Source organism: Nyctereutes procyonoides, unplaced genomic scaffold (assembly GCF_905146905.1).
Source record: "Nyctereutes procyonoides isolate TBG_1078 unplaced genomic scaffold, NYPRO_anot_genome, whole genome shotgun sequence".
Classification (NCBI taxonomy): Eukaryota; Metazoa; Chordata; class Mammalia; order Carnivora; family Canidae; genus Nyctereutes; species Nyctereutes procyonoides.
In genome coordinates this window covers 25,175,110-25,192,718 of record NW_026575126.1, presented here as the reverse complement: position 1 = coordinate 25,192,718, position 17,609 = coordinate 25,175,110, and the positions used below count along the sequence as shown (strand labels likewise).

Below are 17,609 nucleotides of genomic sequence, written 5' to 3'. Positions count from 1 at the left end.
TTATTTGGGGAATCTGTAGTGTTAGCACATTCAACCTGTCATTATGCTTTTTATCCTAGGGGGACTTGAGTTTCTTGTTCGAGTATCTGCTGGGTATTAGAAGACACTAACCAAAATCAGTAATTCATCTGTACTACAAACCATTACAGGAAAGAGATTGTGTACAGAAATGGATTCTGTGAGAAAAGCTACCCATGTCTTGCATTTCACGTGGGCAATCTATATCTAGGCCTCCTAAAATGGTGTCTCAGTAAGACACACCACAGCCACCCTTTAGAAGGTATCCAAGATGCACTAAATTTGGGTCACCTCACTGAATATTGAGTCAGCTGGAGAGATCAATGCCTAAAAAAAAAAACATTTTTTGGTGCCCAGTAAACATTGGTTTAATTAATTGAATCATTCAGAAAATTATCCAGACTTTCAAAGCACTTTGCTTCTCTTCTCCATACACTAACATATGTACAACCGAAGTCACTGATTTAAAAATCATTAGATAATGCTGAACTGTGTCTCCTCTATTAGTTTAAGTGAATGTACCTTACTTTTAGAACTATATTCAGAAAATATTTAAGCCTCAAGCATGGGGCGCCTGGATAGCTAAGCCAGTTAAGCATCTAACTCTTGATTTTGGCTCAGGTCATGATCACAGAGTCGTGAGATTGAGCCCCACGTTCGGCTCCACGCGTGGGCCATAATAACCCTAAGTGGAGTCTGCTTAAGATTCTCTCCCTCAAAAAAAAAAAAAAAAAAAAAAAAGATTCTCTCCCTCTTCCTCTGCCCCTCCCCCCTTAAATGAATGAATGAATGAATAAATAAATAAATAATAAATTTTAAGCCTCAAGATCCTCAATAATGTAGAGTATGAATTCAATAACCACCCTAAATGACACCCTGACAGAAGTAATCCATTACATGAAGAGAGGCTTCCCAAACCGGCTGGTAGAGCCTAAGCATCATGGACAACACCAACACCAGCCCTCATTCACACAGTGTTACTCTTCAGTCAGTCCCTTCATCATTGGTCAGCTTTAACTCGAGCCCCGCCCTGCAGGAAAGTGTACGGGGCACCAGATTCACGAGCACCTTAAGTTGCTACTGTTTTCTCTTCCATAATGAAAGGTTATACTGAACCAGGCTTTACCCACAACAGGCCAGCAACATGAACTTTTATTGTCCTGTTTTTTCAGGCTTCTTCTTCTGAGCCAGCACCTCCCCTCTGGCCTCATCATGTACAGAAGGCTTCCCCGGAGGAAAGCTAATTGCATAGAGGTCTTATATCTTAGGTTGGTCAAACACACAAGCACTGCGTACTTCAACACTGTCAACCACTTTACTTTGAAGAAGCTGAGTATCTTTTACATATAGTACTGTGGCCTCTGGCTCAGGGGGCTGGTGTATCGATCTTGTAGAAAATTTTCCTCACATACATGAATACTTGCCAAATATGATTGTGGTTCCACTTCCAGTTTGCAAATGCGCTCTTCACAGCCAGTTCATCTGAGGTGGGATCGACCAGCAGGTGAAAGATGGGAATATCTAGCACCAAGCGTGGACATTCACCATCTAGGTTGTTAACGGGAATGTAAACTTAAACAGCATCTTGATAAAGTCCATGCTGTATGAATATTGCTTCAAACCACATTAATGCAGAGCGAGAAGGTGACTCTGCATAGATACTTGGTAACTTCTGCTTCCCAACCATGGTAAATTCTGCAAGAAAAGTGTATTCCAGGTTGAAGGTTCATAAGAAGCATGTGTGCCATTCATTGACGGTGTTGCTGGGACAGGAGATGTCGGCCTAGTTATGAGCAAAGCATTTTGGGGAACAGAAGGCAGCTGTTTCTTTGGAGCAGCACATGGAGGACTAATTATCACAACCTCTGTTAATATCTTCTTTTCATCGTCAGGTCATTTGCATACAGGGCTGTGGACATGCTCCACAAATGGACCACAAATGGTTCATGATGTGGACTACAAACAAAAAAAATTAGTAATCTGTGTCATCAAACTCTTTTGTCTTCAGAATTCACTTTACTGCTCCCCAGCCTTGGTTTCCTTCCAGCTAAACAGGGGCTGACTCGGGCCTTGAAAGACTGTCAGGAGGAGGAGGTAGGATAATGCAAATCACTCACATCAGTGCCCAATTTTAAATGCTTGTGAAGTAGATAGTACCTTTAACGGGTCTTAAAAGCTTATAAAATCCCAGCTTTCACTCTCTCTCACCAACTGTTGTTTACAGATCTTCTAACTCCCTTACTGACAACTTATTTTTCCAACATCAGTGTATTTGCCACTACCACCTCTAATCTACATACAGTCTTTTTTTTTTTCATATTTTTACAAATTGGTTTCATTATTCTAGTGAAACTTCTCCCATACTCATTGACTTCTACTTAAAGACTGGCCTACAAAAGACATCACCAGCCAATCAAAAATGTTCTTATTTAATCCACAAATTGTGTATGCAGGAATGTATATACATATAAAAACAATGATTTCTTAAGCTGTAATACTGCATATAATGGTGTAATTCTGCTTTTTATTTTTCCACCCAAAAATATATTATGTAAGAATTTTCTATACTTCTTACAAAACTGCCAAATATGATTTTCTTTTTAATGGCCATCTAGGATTTTGAGAAATTAATGCCAATTTAGCCAATCTGCTATTTTAAATTTTTTAAATAATAAAATCAAAATCCATTTTGATGAAAAACCAGAGAACTTAATACAGCCAGTTCTGCTCCTTGAGGACTTTTCTCTCAAACATAAAATGCAAGACTGTATGAAAGAAGTCAGAGCAGGAGAGGACCCCAAAGCTAGTAGCCAGCCTTAATTCTGTGTGTTGACACAAAACATTGGTGAAGGCAAGTAGGGAATGAGGCTCCCCAGATTGTTATATGTGTAATAGGATTCAGACCATTGTATAACCAGTAACGGCTTCTTTAGCCATAAATCAAAGACATCCCATTTAAACTAGGGTCTCTTTTTCGATAAATGAATAGATTGCATTTAAATTATAAACTTAGAAAGGAGAAGTAAAAGGATTACTGAGTGTGGGAGATGAATGAAGAAAAGCAGTAAAGCCTATGTGATCAGAAGGCTAAGTCTCTCAGTCCATCTGACATAAGAGATGGATTATAATGTCACTGAAGCAGGGGACAGTTTACTTAGGAATTTGGCAGTAATTTGCATTTAAGGAATCCATTAGTGCCATCATATATACAATTCCATCATTGGATGACTAACAGGAATATATGGTATTTGCTTATGATTTTATAGATTCTAATAAAACACGACATTATCTTTTTGAATCATTGTTATTCAGGGAAAACCCACTTTCCTAGGACTGGCTGACGTAACCCACATCAGCCATTAAATGGCATAATGATGCTGTATCTTTTGACATTGTCTGGATATCTTTCTCTGTGTGGCTTATTCTGTCCTAGAAAAAGTATCTCAAAAGAGCAGTGCTTGAATTAATCCCTGCACGATGATCAACAGAAATTTTTCCTAGAAATAACTAAGCCTGTCAACTGCTCCAATATTTACCTCATGCAAAGACCTTCATCCAGAAATTCAAGAGGTAAATTGTGCTCTTAAAAAATAGGTATCATGGTTTTCTTTGAAGGAACAATGTTATTTGTGAAATTTTCTCCAAAAATCACCTTAGAAGATATAAATGCAAATACATATTTTACATATTCTTCGGTTTTAAAAATTGGCACTATCTATCTATAGAGGAGATATAGGGAGTATGGAATTCAAGAAACAACAGACATCTATCTTGGAAGCATTCACATCTAGAGTCAACTCAAATCAGAAACATCCAATTAACTACTCCTCTCTGCTTTTTTCCTTCAGTTACTCACATTGATTTCTGGGATAAAGCTGGAAGTAGAACAGTGTTTATTCCCTGCTTTTGTTGATGGTAATTTTGGTGCTGTTGTTTTATACTTCTAAAATTTGGACTTTTATTTACAAATAGGATTTTAGGAATGATGATGTAATTTTCACATAGCATTGCTCTTGGAATAATGAGATACTATATTATGGCTGCTGACAATGATGAGAAAAAAACCTAGAAATGAACCAGTCAGTATTTGAGGAACATACTATATTTCTTCCATTCTAAGACATGAATTTTTTTCAGAATGTCTTGCAATTAATTTCTCTTTAACAGATTCTAAATATCTAGAAGTTTTAGTAATAATTTTAAAATTTTATTTTGCTTATAATTTTCCTCTTACTATATGCATAAAAGCGATGTATAGTGACATCTTAAATGTGATGAAATACAATGCTGTGTTTTCAATTTGTAGTAAATAAAGATAAAACAATTCACTGTTTGGGGAGTACTTGTAACTGGCATACTAATACATCAGTGTAGATCCTCTCCCAAACTCCAGTAAACAGAGAAAAACACATTGTCTCGGAAAGTTATTTCACAAAAAATTCAAAATCTTATCCTAATCTGTTCAGAAAGTCACTTTCTGAAATCTAACTAATGGGGCTTTGGGCTAAAGTGGATTAATGAATTCCATATATAATCCCTCAAAACTCAATTTATTCATTGAATTCACTTCTTTCTCTACTAAATATATTCCCAGAACTTGATGGGTAGCCAGATTAATTAATTTTTTACATATTCTTATTCTTCCTTTCTGATAGTCAACAATGAATACAATCCAAAATCAGAAAGAAGAAGTAGCACAAAGATAATCCCTAATCTGAATAACTACTTCTGGATAACAGAGAGCCTATAAGTCTTTCTACAGAATTCAAAATACTGGATCCAAGTATGGATGTCTTACATGTCTTTATATGTATGTGTGTGTGTATATATACAAGAGTAAGCGCACACATATATAATTACATAGTTATATGTATTTAAAAGGATTTGGCCATAATCTTCTAAAACCACTATTAAGAAGGCAAAAATGCACATGTTAAAATTTCTTTCTCGGTTAATAGCGATGAGGGTAAAAGTTATTGGGGTTTGCAAATTTATTTTAAATAAATTCTTTTAAAATACCCACTGACCTACATTTATTGAAAGAAAAACAGTCAACCACAATTGTAATTGTTATCCTGTCAGGTATTTATTAATAGACAGGCGGCTGTCATCTTTGTTAAAATGCTCTAAGTTGACAGAATTTCATTTACATAAATGGGTGGAAAATCCTTTTCTTACTTGTCCAACAAACTGGAGACAAAGTGCCTGCCAATGTTTTAATTTCTTTTTCATGTTCTGGTTAGAGAGTGAGAAGAATGCTTTCACTCCACAGTGTCATGAATATGATAATCTATGGAAATCACGGAAAGCAGGTACTTAAGTTAAGCATATACTGTACTATGGGAATCCCTGATGAATTCAAGTCTATTCTGTTTAGAGAAGATGTTGTTGCCTGTGAAGTGACAGACTGCCAGATGTTCATGAAGTAGCACGGTAATGGGCTCAGATCGTAGCATCTTTCCCCAACCCCCACCGATGACAGCATTTACTTTAGGCTACAGAATGGTCTTGCTTTCATTCTTTAAGAACTAGTGTTTACATTTACTTCTCAACTATCAAATCTTCATTTTCGTAATTTTACTTATTTAAACATGTGGAGCATAAAGTTATATAACTATGTGAGTAATTCATACTTTATGGAGTGTATGCAGTCTAAATGTGAAATAAACAATTCTCCATCATGTAAAACATGCTTAAGCCATTGATTTTCCTTATAAAGTCTGGAAAAAAGGGTTTATGGGAGGGCGGGGGAATGTTTACTTTAGCATATTAAGCACATCGCAAAATGTGCTAAAGCATATATAAGTTAATAATAGAAAGAAAACTATAACATGTTCCAAGGATTTATATAAAAATAATGCTGATGATAAGGACTAGCATTATAATAAGTGCCTAATGTTTACCAAGCTCTGGCTTCATTTTATATACTTTATATAAAATTATATAATCCTTATTACAACCCTATGAAATGTTATTCCCATTTTATGAATGAGGCAACAGACATCTTAAACGTAAAACAAAATTTGACCAGGTCAAAAGCCCAGTACATAATGGAACCCAGGTTGAAAGCCAACATCAAGGACTGCACTGTTTATCCTAAATATACTGTTACTCAAACATTCGTTCATTTAGGAACGTATGTTCCTACTCTTCAAAGGTCTAAGGAAACATCAGTGAACAAAATTTATGAATATCCTATTCTGGTAGCTCATATCTTCTAGAAAGGATGGAGATACAAAATAAGTGAATAAAGAATATGATGATTATCAAAAGGGAGATATACAGAGTATGAGTTGGAGGATCTACTTTCAGTATAAAGACCCTAAGACTTTTTGAGAACAGAAAGAAGTACACGCGTATGGTTGCAGTGTAGTAAATTAAGAGGAGAGTGGTAAAAAATAAAATTGAAGAGGTAGGCAGGAGCCAGATAAGCCTGCAGTCATTGCAAAGCTTTTAGATTTTATTTTAAGTACATTGGGAAATCATTGGAGAATTTTAAGCAGAGGAGTGACATGTTCTCATTTCTATTTAAGACAATTGCTCTGGCTACTATGTGGAGAATACATTATAGTGAGTCAAAAGAGAAAGGCAGATCAGTTAGGAGGCTACTGCAGTGTTTCTGGTAAGAGACAGTGGAGCCTTGGACTAGAGCCATATCAATGGAGATGGTGAGAAGTGGGGGACATTTAAGGTTGTTGTGAGCATAGTTTTGCTGAAGGATTGGCGCTAGAGAGGAAAATAAGAGGAAAAAATGAAATCCAGACCAGCCCTAGGTTTTTGACTTAAGCAAATGGGTCAGCAGTCATTCCATTAACTGAAATAGGGAAGTTTGGGAGAGGGAGATTTGGAGTGAAATAGCAAGGGATCTACCTAAGACATGTTAAGTTTGAGATCACTTTTCAACATATAATTAAATGTTAATTAAGTCGCTGGATTTAAGAGTCTAGAGCTCAGTATGAAGAACAGAACTGGAGTCGTAAATTTGAAAGCCATAGCTTAAAAAATGGTATTTAAAGCCATAAGATAAGATCAGATTACTTGGAAAGGGTATGCTGGCAATGGGGAAAAAAGAGTGTCTAGGACTGAGCCTTGGTTATTCCAACCTATAGGTTTCAGAAAAAAAAGATTTACCCAATAAAGGAGATACAGAAATGATGTAGGAAAAGAGTAGGATAATATTTTAAGAAGGAAGGAGGGATCATCTAGTTTGAATGCTGCTGGGAAAGTAAAATGAGCACAAAAGTATGGCCATATGATATACAAAATAAAGGTTGTTGTTGGCCCCATCACCACAGCATTTCTGTGGCTGAGAATGGAGGACAAATTCCTGCTCTGAATAACTGAGGAGTGAATGGGAAGTGAGGGTGGGAGGACAGACACTACTAGCAGTACTTAAGAGAGGTTTGAAGGGATATAGGTAAATGAGGATGCAGGGAAGTGGTTGCAGAGACAGAGTTCTTTTATTTGTTTTCTGTATTTGTGTTTAGGATGGGAGAGATTAAAGCATATTTGTGCGTTAACAGAAATAATAAGAAAATGAGAGTGAATCAGGGGATGGTAAGAGATAAAAATTAAAGAAGCAAATTCCTTCATGTGATCAGATGCATAGAAGAAAGAGCCCTCAGTGGATCTTTTGAAAGAACCAGGACGCTTCCCATCATAACAGAAGAAAAGATAGGGGGTGATAGTACAGATGAGAGAGATTTATAAAATTCAGAATAGAAAAGTTACTTCAGTATTTTTAACACCGATAATGTGAGACCAGATCCTCAAATGAGAATGAAAATGGGTAGCCCTTCAGAGTTTAGGAGCAAGAAGATATAAAACTGTCCCTAGGTAGAGTGAGAAAGCTGATGAGCCACTGTAGTAACACAGCAAGGCTTGTTGGCACTAGTGAATGTCACTTGAAATCATGGTCACAGAGTTGTGGAGGGAGCAGTTGCGTTCTGTAGCGTCTTCACTTTTCAAGTGTAAATATGGACAGATTGGATGATTGGGTTATATATGGACATTGATTTCACCTGTTGGATACGAGATAGGGTTAGAGGTTGTTTGATAGGATTTGATCTTAAATGATCAGATAAATGTGTATCATCAAAAATTATGATAAATTTTGCATATGTTTTTGTAGGATTATTTATGTTTAATCCCATTACATTACGAACTATACTGCAAACTCCCTGAGGATAGGGATCATATCTGTTTTGCCCCCTATTATGTCTTCACTGCTTAGTGCATAGACTGAGTCTTTCGTAAGAACACATCTTATTAGAGCTTCTCCTTGGTATCTTCTCCTAAAGCATCAAAAATCATACAGTGACTTTATATGAAATAACAGCCAAACAGCTCAGAAAGGACCCAGCCAGTCAATGTAGAGGAGAAGGTGAGAGGCTTAGAGGTGAGAGACCTAGGTTTGGGTGTGCTCTGCCACTACCATTACGTGGCACTGGGCTTCGTGTGCTCACCATATCTGTGGGCCTCAGGTTTCATCAATATTATAATAATTCTGTTATTGTGGAAATTAAACCAGACAATATACAAAAATAATTTCTAAAACTGGAAGTACTGTTAACTATGTTATTTAGTTTTAGAGTTTGGTCCTAATACCTCTCAGGACATGCAATATTCACCAACTGGCAGATATCTGATGAAGCTTGCTGAGAAAATTATGTACAGATTATTCTTCTCCAAGCCTAATGGCCAGTTTCTTTGACTGCTGTTTTCATTTTGTAGTATTAGCCATTGCCAAACATGAAGCTCATCTTTATAACAGACTTTGGCAGTCAAGAGCAGGAGTGTCTAAGTACCATCAACATGGACTATTGACCATAGGGCCTGCATGAAGCCCACAGAAGTCAAGTGAGTTATTGTTTCCAGAAGCTTGATGTTTGATCTAATGCAATAATTACCTAGATTCACAATTGTTCAAAGTACATTTTCAATAAAATAATGGCTTCTTAAGAACTGTGGCCTACAAATATATATATATATATATATATATATATATATATATATATATATATATATTGGTTTCTGTTTGATTCTGTTGTTTGATTTTTTTTTTGAGCAGGAGAGCGAAATAGTTGGTCGTTATCATTTTCTTGATAGAAAACTTTAAGCAAAGGTCCAGGAAAATACAAAGAAATTATTTGTGTTATGCTCTAAGCCTTGAATCTAAATTGATCTGTTGGAGCTATACCTTGCAATACCTTATTATTACAAATGTGTTAGTCTGTAGGATGTTGTACAGTTTTAAAGCAAGTGTTATTATCAGGGATTGGCTTATGGGGGATCCCTGGGTGGCACAGCGGTTTGGCGCCTGCCTTTGGCCCAGGGCGCGATCCTGGAGACCCGGGATCGAATCCCACGTCGGGCTCCCGGTGCATGGAACCTGCTTCTCCCTCTGCCTGTGTCTCTGCCTCTCTCTCTCTCTCTGTGACTATCATAAATAAATAAAATTTAAAAATAAATAAATAAATATTTTTTAAAAAAGGGATTGGCTTATGTAATATTATGGATGAGGGCAAAAATTACTTGTTTGGTCATTAAACATTAGATGAGTCTCATTCTTGCCAAGCATTGTGCAGAGGGACAACCTTTCTGGACATTTTGTATGAAAAGTGTTCAGACTACATCAGTTGTCAGCATTAAGCTGTGATCACATCGAGGTTAGTTGAAATTTCTTGTCAGTATAGCTTTTATATACTGACACTTTAGTATTAATTACTAATTATAAATTAACTACTGTTAATTTAATAACTAATTTATAATTTATAATTAGTTATTGTGGTAATTAGGCCAACTATATACAAAGAACTAAGGGGAAGATAAAACAGCTACAAAAAGTATCCTGTCCTCAAAATGTTTATGATATACTCATAAAAAGAAAGAATGCATAAATAATAGTAATATAGTTTAGAAAGTAATGAGGAAGAGACAGAGAGGGAAATCCAGAATCTGTGGGGGCAATGATTGCCTTCCGTAGTGACCCCGGTTACAGAGATGAATTTTATCTTATGGTTGTTTGCTAGTGTCTCCATGTCTGCACGCAGAAGCTGTTGTTTATGGAGCACTTTGCCACACATATGAAAGATTATTCTTTCCCATGTTAAATACTTCCTACAAGTATGGTAATTAATTATCTTAGAAAATTCTTTCCTTTCAACTAAAAACTTGCACTTCCTTTTATTTTCTTTCCAATGTAAATCTCCTGCTTAGCATAGAAACCCTAGATATTGACTTTCAAAATGATGATCATTTTTTCCAATATGTCCTGAACTATAACTCCAAATAGGGTTTTTGATTGGATCAAAATGTGATATTTTATGCTCTATGCCACACTTTCAGGTAAAAAGGCTTAAAGCAGTCATCCTGGTGTTTCTGTGTAGGGAAAATATTAAGTATCATATTGAATAAATATAGAAAAGATTGATTAATCTTCTACTCTTGCTCCAAATATAGCCTGACTCCTGAATGCTTTTTCTCATATTTATAGCAGTCCCATTTTCCTCATCACCCCATTTTTCTGTTTTTCTCTGCTTCTATCCTATTGTATGAGGTAATTTTTATTCCATTTTCCCCTCATTGGTTTTTGCCCTTGACATTCTATGCAATATTTAGCCATGAAAGCAGTAGCATTTTGAAGGTAGATTTCCAAAGCAAATCATTCCATCCAAGTCCTCCTACGGGCATTGGAAGGACTATTGCTTAGGAGGTCTTTGTTTGTGTGAGGCTAATCTTTATGTGACATTTTGATAATGCAGAATACTCACTTCATCTTCACATTGTAAAGATGTTTAAAAATTCTGCATAAATACAAATTATGCTCACTATAATAAAATAACACTTTGGTTCTGTACTGCTTTATAGTTTTCAAAATGGTAAAAGCTGTGTGTTTTAATGATATACTAGAATCTTCCAATTTCAAACAGTTGTTGTGAAGAGCAAGGAGGCAAAATGGTCATTGTAATCTCCATTTTGCACAAATGAAAACTGAGGCCCATATAGAGCAAGTGACTTGTCTTAAAGGCCAGGTGTCTTAGTCTCTGCACCCCAGTGATCACTCGGTACATTGGACTGCTTTAGTAGAAGCTTCCATTTTCTTTCAACATCCTGTAACCGCATGCCAAACGCAACTACATGTGTGTCTATGTCTTAGTGACTTGGGGATTTCATGTCTGGTATCACGTATGTCCACTTCTAATGTGCATGTGGTTGATTTCGTATAGAACGTTTCTCAGGTGAGTTGTAACTAAACCAAACTGTGTAAAGATAGTTACGGTGCAGTGTTGGTTGTGATCTGTATCCATTCCTCTATTTATACAGATTATATTAGCCTTCATTTAAAAGACTATTTTATTTATTTTAATTATTTACACAAGTTTTATTATTCCATAATTAGAAAATAGAGAAGATATCTTTAGTTGTACCTTCCACCAGTAAAGCCTAAAACAGTTTCCAATCCAGTCTTGGGAGTTTGATAAACATTATCCTTATTATCCATATTTTACAGCTTAAAAAGACTTAGAATATTGTGTAAATAGGACGGGAAGAGTTATAATTTGTGACTCAATCCAATATTTCCGTAGATGTGATGTGGATGTGATGTAGATGTGATGTGGATAAAACTGTGGATGTGATGCCACCTGGTCATAAACTCTAAGGATTTCTTTTTTTTTTTTTTTTAAGATTTATCTATTTTAGAGAGAGTGAACAGCAGGGAGGGGCAGAGAGAGAGAGAGAGAATCCCAAGCAGATTCTCCACTGAGCACAGGGCCCAACTTGGGGCTTGATCATGACCCCGATATCCTGACCTGAGCCAAAATCAAGAGTCAGAGGCTTAACTGACTGAGTCCCCCCAGATGCCCCATAAACCTGAAGATTTCTAATTGTTAATTTGAAAACAATGCAAAACATATCACTGAAAGGAAACTTATAAATTATCTGGTCTGACCCCCTCATTTTACAGATGAGAAAACTGAGACCAGAGGAGTCAATAGCTCCCATAGGTCACAAAACAAGCTGACATCAAGGCAAAGATCAGAGCCCCATCTTCTACCTCTCAAGTGCTATTTCCTATATTGCCTCCCCCGGAAAGATGTCTCCCATGGGGCATTGCTCCTTGAGGTGAAGTATATTAAATTCACATTTGGCTGCTAATCATTTTCTCAGCAGCTCTATGGTATTTCATTAACTGCTGCATGTAACACTCTGGCCTTTCACCTGTATTAACTTGAGCTCATTAAACTTGAGGCCAATAATAAACAGGACTGAAGTAATACAGATATTTTTCATGGTATGTGTTCAGCATTTTTTTAAATGGTGTCTACTGTATGAAACATTTTTTCCCTGCATAGGTTGTGGAATGAGAAAAAAAGCATAGATTTCAAGGAATGGATTATATGTGTAATATGCCTCTTCATATCACTTAAAAATATATTACATACTCATCTAATAGAGAGCTTTGTAAGGACTATAAAGAAACATGAGTGACAGCATAGCACAGGCTCTGACACCTGGCAGACTGGGATTTGAATCCTGGCTCTGCCATTTAGTAATGATGAGAGTTGGAACAAGTGGCTTAAGCTTCTTGAAACTGTGTTCTCATCTGTAAAGGGGACAAGGACAATCCCCGCTTCACAGGGTTGCAGTAAAGAAGGGATAATGTATTCACATGCTTTGCAGAGGGCCTAGGGTGTAGCAATGCTCAGGTAATGTGCTGATTCTGATGAAGATGATGCTGACAAGGCAGTTCCTTCATTTTTCGAACTTCTAATCACCTCCCACTACAGCTGTTGTTGAGGGGGTTGATGTCCTCCGTGTCTTCTCCCCACTTCATCATTCCTACAGATTATGAGTAAGTGTCCTCCAGAGTGCCAGGAAAGAAAAACTAAGCCCAGCTTCCCCACCACCATGATTTCATGTTCATTTTGACTGAGAAGTAACTCTTTGCAAGCTTACAGCCTCTGCGGTTATCAGTTAACATGAGCTCTTTTGTGATTCTGAAGGTGTTTGAGATTCTGTTTGAGCAGGGGATGCTCAGAGAGGAAGGGTCATTTGCAGAAAGATGAGCAGCAAAGAGATAGAGAGGTGTGTCAGGAAAGGTTCTGGGTCAGAAAGAATGAAAGCTGGGTGGTTTCAGGCAGTAGTCACTGTGAAAGTAGGGGTGAAGAGGCCAGCGGACAGTGTGGGAGTGAAGATCAATGTCGGACTGTTGGGGTCGGGGTGTGTAGTCAATATTTTTCTCTATTTTGCAGAGTACCATATGTTCTTAAAAAAACAACAACAAACATCTTATAGGTCATCCATTTCACTTTTCTGCTTCTACCAAAACCCCGTCTCTAACATTCTGGATCATTATCTTCTTTCTGCCACAAATATCCTCCCTCCCACAACCCATCTTTCCACCACCAGAGGGATCTAATCACGTATTTTCAAATAGCTGGTGTTTCCCTTCACCCTAAAGAACAAATATCCAAGCTACTTTGCCCAGAATTCAGAGCCCTCCACAGATTCCCCAGTTGAATCCCCTGCTATTGCCCAGTCACACATCATATTTTAGCTCTATGGGTTCATCCTGTTTTGTTTTGTTTTTCTAATTTTTCGTTTTTTTATTCATCCATTCCTTTATCTCTCGCATCCCTTTCCAGCACCACATACTATTTCTCCCTTTTATAATCTTTCATCACAGTTTAAATTCCCCCTTCACTAGGAAGTCTCTTAGTTGGAATTAAGTGCTCATTTGGATCAGGGTTACATCACACTGTTTGTGCATCTCTTCCTTTACTTATCCTATTCTTCCGTAAAACTGCCTATGGAACCCAGATGTCAGCTGAAATCACCCAGTCCCCTGCTTCTGGAAATTGCTACAAAATCCCTGGAGATTATATTCTCTAGGTCACTTCCTGCTATAAATTCTCCCTTTCACTGAATTCTGCATCTCCCTCAATCTTACTTCTTGTTGGTTCTTATTCTTTGAGCTATATGCCAAACCAACCATGAAACTCAAGCCTATTTTGCTGATTTTCTTCCAAATTTCTAAGGCGTATAAGTTTGTAGGAGACTTATTTAAGTTTTAAGGGTCAGAGAGGAGGATTTCAATTGCAGCAACACAAACAGCTTGAAATTGAATATGAGCTCTTCTTTATTAAAGTCCTCCAGCCCTCGTACCACCAGGCTCTGCTCCCTCTCTGTCCCTTCCCTCTTCCTTCTCTTTTGGCTCTTTTTCCCCTCTCCTCTCTCTTCTCCCCACCGCTTCAGAATTCTGCATTCCTCATGCACCATGGTTTGGCCATCTTTTTGTTTTTGTTTCTCCTAAACCATGCCACAGGGCTTCATCTCCCAAACTCCAAGCAAAGGTTTTGTTTTAAAGGTTACCGCTTTAAACAGTGAAGTTTGTTTCTTTAGAGGAACTTGAGGGGCATCATTTAAATATTTCAGCATAAAATAATTTTCTCCCCTCAGTTTCAAAGATTGCAGCCAGCCTTCTCCCAAAACCATAAACTGCTTAAAAAAAAAAAAAAAAAAAACACTCACCTCCTCCTACTTGTCTTTGCAGGCCCAGCACCTTCCAAAAGCAAGTCTTAACTCCTTCATCCTCTGTTAGCATTCCATTAATGTAGATTTTCTTCTCTTGATTGACAGTCTTCCTAACATACATTCCAGTGTGGTCGTTCCACAGCAAAATGTGCTCTGCTTCCCCTTCACAGAGGAAACTCCTTGCCATCTTGTACTGATTAAACAGAGAGCACAGGGTTAGTCTGCTGGCTCTCCAGCACCTCTTCCAAAGTGAGGCCCTTCTCCCCCTGGTGTTTCTTCCACCAGGAGGATTTTCTTTCCCTTTCCTGACCCTCACACCTCCACCTTCACTGTTTGCCAACCTATCCTTCAGAACTTAGCTCAGATGTCAACCCTTCTAGAAGAGCTCTGACCCCTCAGCTTGGGTTAGGTACACATTGTCACTGCACATCTAGCATTCTGTGTCACCTCTGCCTCAGCCCTTGTCTCAAGGTACTGCCATTATTATTAACTATAGGTTCTTTGAGGTCACAGATTGTCTTTTATAAATACATTTCAAGTGTCCGGTACTTTTTACTTCAAAAGATCTTAATGTTAAATGGACCTATTTGTGTAAATTAATTTCTTTCTGAAAGTAATTGTTTCAGGTTATCTGACATTTCAAACAACCAGCAGGATTTTTAAAATGCATTCAAGATATTCATTCGTTTGTTAAGTTTCAAAAACATCTTGTGTCCCTATTATGGGCTGGATCAAAAAACGAATCTTCTAGGACCTCCAGCAGAGACAATAGAGGCATAGGCTAATAGTGATAAGGCAGTGTGGCAGATGCAGGAGTTAGAGTATGCCCACAGCGCCCTGGAGCACTGCGAGGGGCCCCTGCCACTGTAAAGGGAGGGGAGTCAGTTAAGGAGATTACTTAGATGCTATGAAAACCAAGCTGAGGCTACAATGCCAAATGGGCATGTACCAGATGAAAAAGACTGGCAGGGGCTTCCTTACAGAGGGGATGTATGAGCCAACATGGAAATACAGAGCATGGGACACAATGCAATATAAGCAGTTAAGGCTTATGGGAATAAATTGGCAGGCATGCACTTTACAAATATTATTCTATTTAATGCTTATATCAACATCGTGTGTTAGATACTGTCATTCTCATTTCGTTGATAAGGAAAATTAGTAGCAGAATGGTTAAGTAATTGGCTCATAGTCACACAGCTAATGAGTATAAAACTGTGATTTTAATGCAAATTTGACTTCTAAATCAGTACCCTAACCACTATGCAAATGTTGGCTTTCTACTTTCACTAAGACGCATGAACTGTCATTGCTTTTGACTGATTCAGACATCAGATGGTTTATCAAAACTTGTACTCTTAAATTTATCAGACTAAACTAATAGTTATATGTCATTATTTTCAGGTATTTTGCATGTCCAGCTCCAGTATCACCATTTACACCACTGGGCACCACCATGTAGTATTATGATAAAATGTAGATAAGTCCTTTGCTTTTTGTTTTCTACTGTCCAAATTTGATAATATCATGAAAAAATGCTTACTGTTGTAAGTGACAAGTGATTAAGCATTACATGCCAATTACTCATGGGAAAACTCTGAGTTTCTGATTCTAAGCCGTGCTAGAGCAGATTTTGAAATAAAAATCAGGATCAAATGTAAGCAGTTGAGTACTTTTGTAATTGAGAGAAGGGAGGAAGAAAAGTAACTGAATTTGGACAGAACAGAACAGAGACCTCTCACCTGTCTCCCATGCTTACATCATGCTGAGCACACAGTGGTTGAAATTAAGATATGTTAGAAACACACTCAGAGAACTCATGTTCCTAGCCATTGTACCCAGATTTTTTATTTTAAGTATCTAAAAAGTATTCCACTACCTTCCTGAGAGGTTTTTTTGTTTTGTTTTGTTTTGTTGTTGTTGTTGTTGTTGTTGTTTTTTATAGAGCAACTCTTTGAAGTTTTATTTTTATTTTCTTCCTTTTCTTTTCTCCAATTTATGATCATTTGATTGAGATCAGTTTTCCAAGAAGTTTGGTATAGCATTCCTTTTGATAACTGCAATAACAAGAAATACTTAATATGTAATTCAATCTGACAGTACCCTTAATATATGGCAAGGAATACTTAGAAAATTTATGACCATGTTAAATGTACACATATCATATGTAAATTATTTAACCTGTAATGTAGTACAGGATAGTTTCTGATCTAGAACCAGCATTTGATATTATATTTGTTGCATAAATGGCAAAATATAGTGTAACTAAGTCTTATGTGGACATGTTTTTTGTAAAAAAAAAAAAAGTCAATTCTTAGTTGTGAAACATAGTACCTTATCCTTTGTCAGTGTATACATTTGCACACATGTACATGAACACACACATTTATATACACACATATGCACATACAATTTTATATGTATATATATTAGGATTTCAGGTTTATATTGAGTGTAATATATATTGTACTTAGTGTATATGTGGATCTTTATATGTGTGTGTATGCACATATATGGTTATTGCACTCAGTATAAACCTGAAATCCTTCTATCTTTTAACTTATTACCATCTGACTATCAAAGTAATTACTTTTCTTGCTGTTATTGTTTCCAATCAGATAAGACAGTATGATTAGGAAAATAGAGTTGATCCATTATAGCACTATACACCAGTGCTATTAGCCAACTTGCTGCCATTCTCATAAAAATTATGCAATTTAAACTGGAAGATACCAGTACCTGCCTCTATTAGAAACAAGAACCCTTTTCTACTTCATAATATGCTCAATTACCTTTAGATTGATCCATGAATAAATTATAATCCAAATAGACTGCTTTACCTTAAAGCTTTGCTGGCTTAAGATATCATTGTTGATTCATTATGTTGTCACTTTTCTATCGGCAATGTAATGCTTTTTATATCTGGATAGAGACAGTTTTAGTGTGAGATACTGTTATCTTTAAATGAGTAGGATTTAGCTTTTCTGGTAAGAACAAATTCATCAATGATGAATCCCTGGAGAAAGTATTGAAACAAAAAGCATACCATTTCT

The 17,609-nt window shown here is 36.9% G+C and overlaps 1 protein-coding gene and 1 pseudogene across 1 annotated transcript in view; one reads left to right on the top strand and one right to left on the bottom strand.

Moving 5' to 3' along the window:
* Positions 1-17,609, top strand: part of DPYD (dihydropyrimidine dehydrogenase) — an 802,527-nt gene that overhangs the window by 758,770 nt on the left and 26,148 nt on the right. The window lies entirely within an intron of this gene.
* LOC129519273 (AKT-interacting protein-like) lies at positions 1,088-1,908 on the bottom strand (annotated as a pseudogene).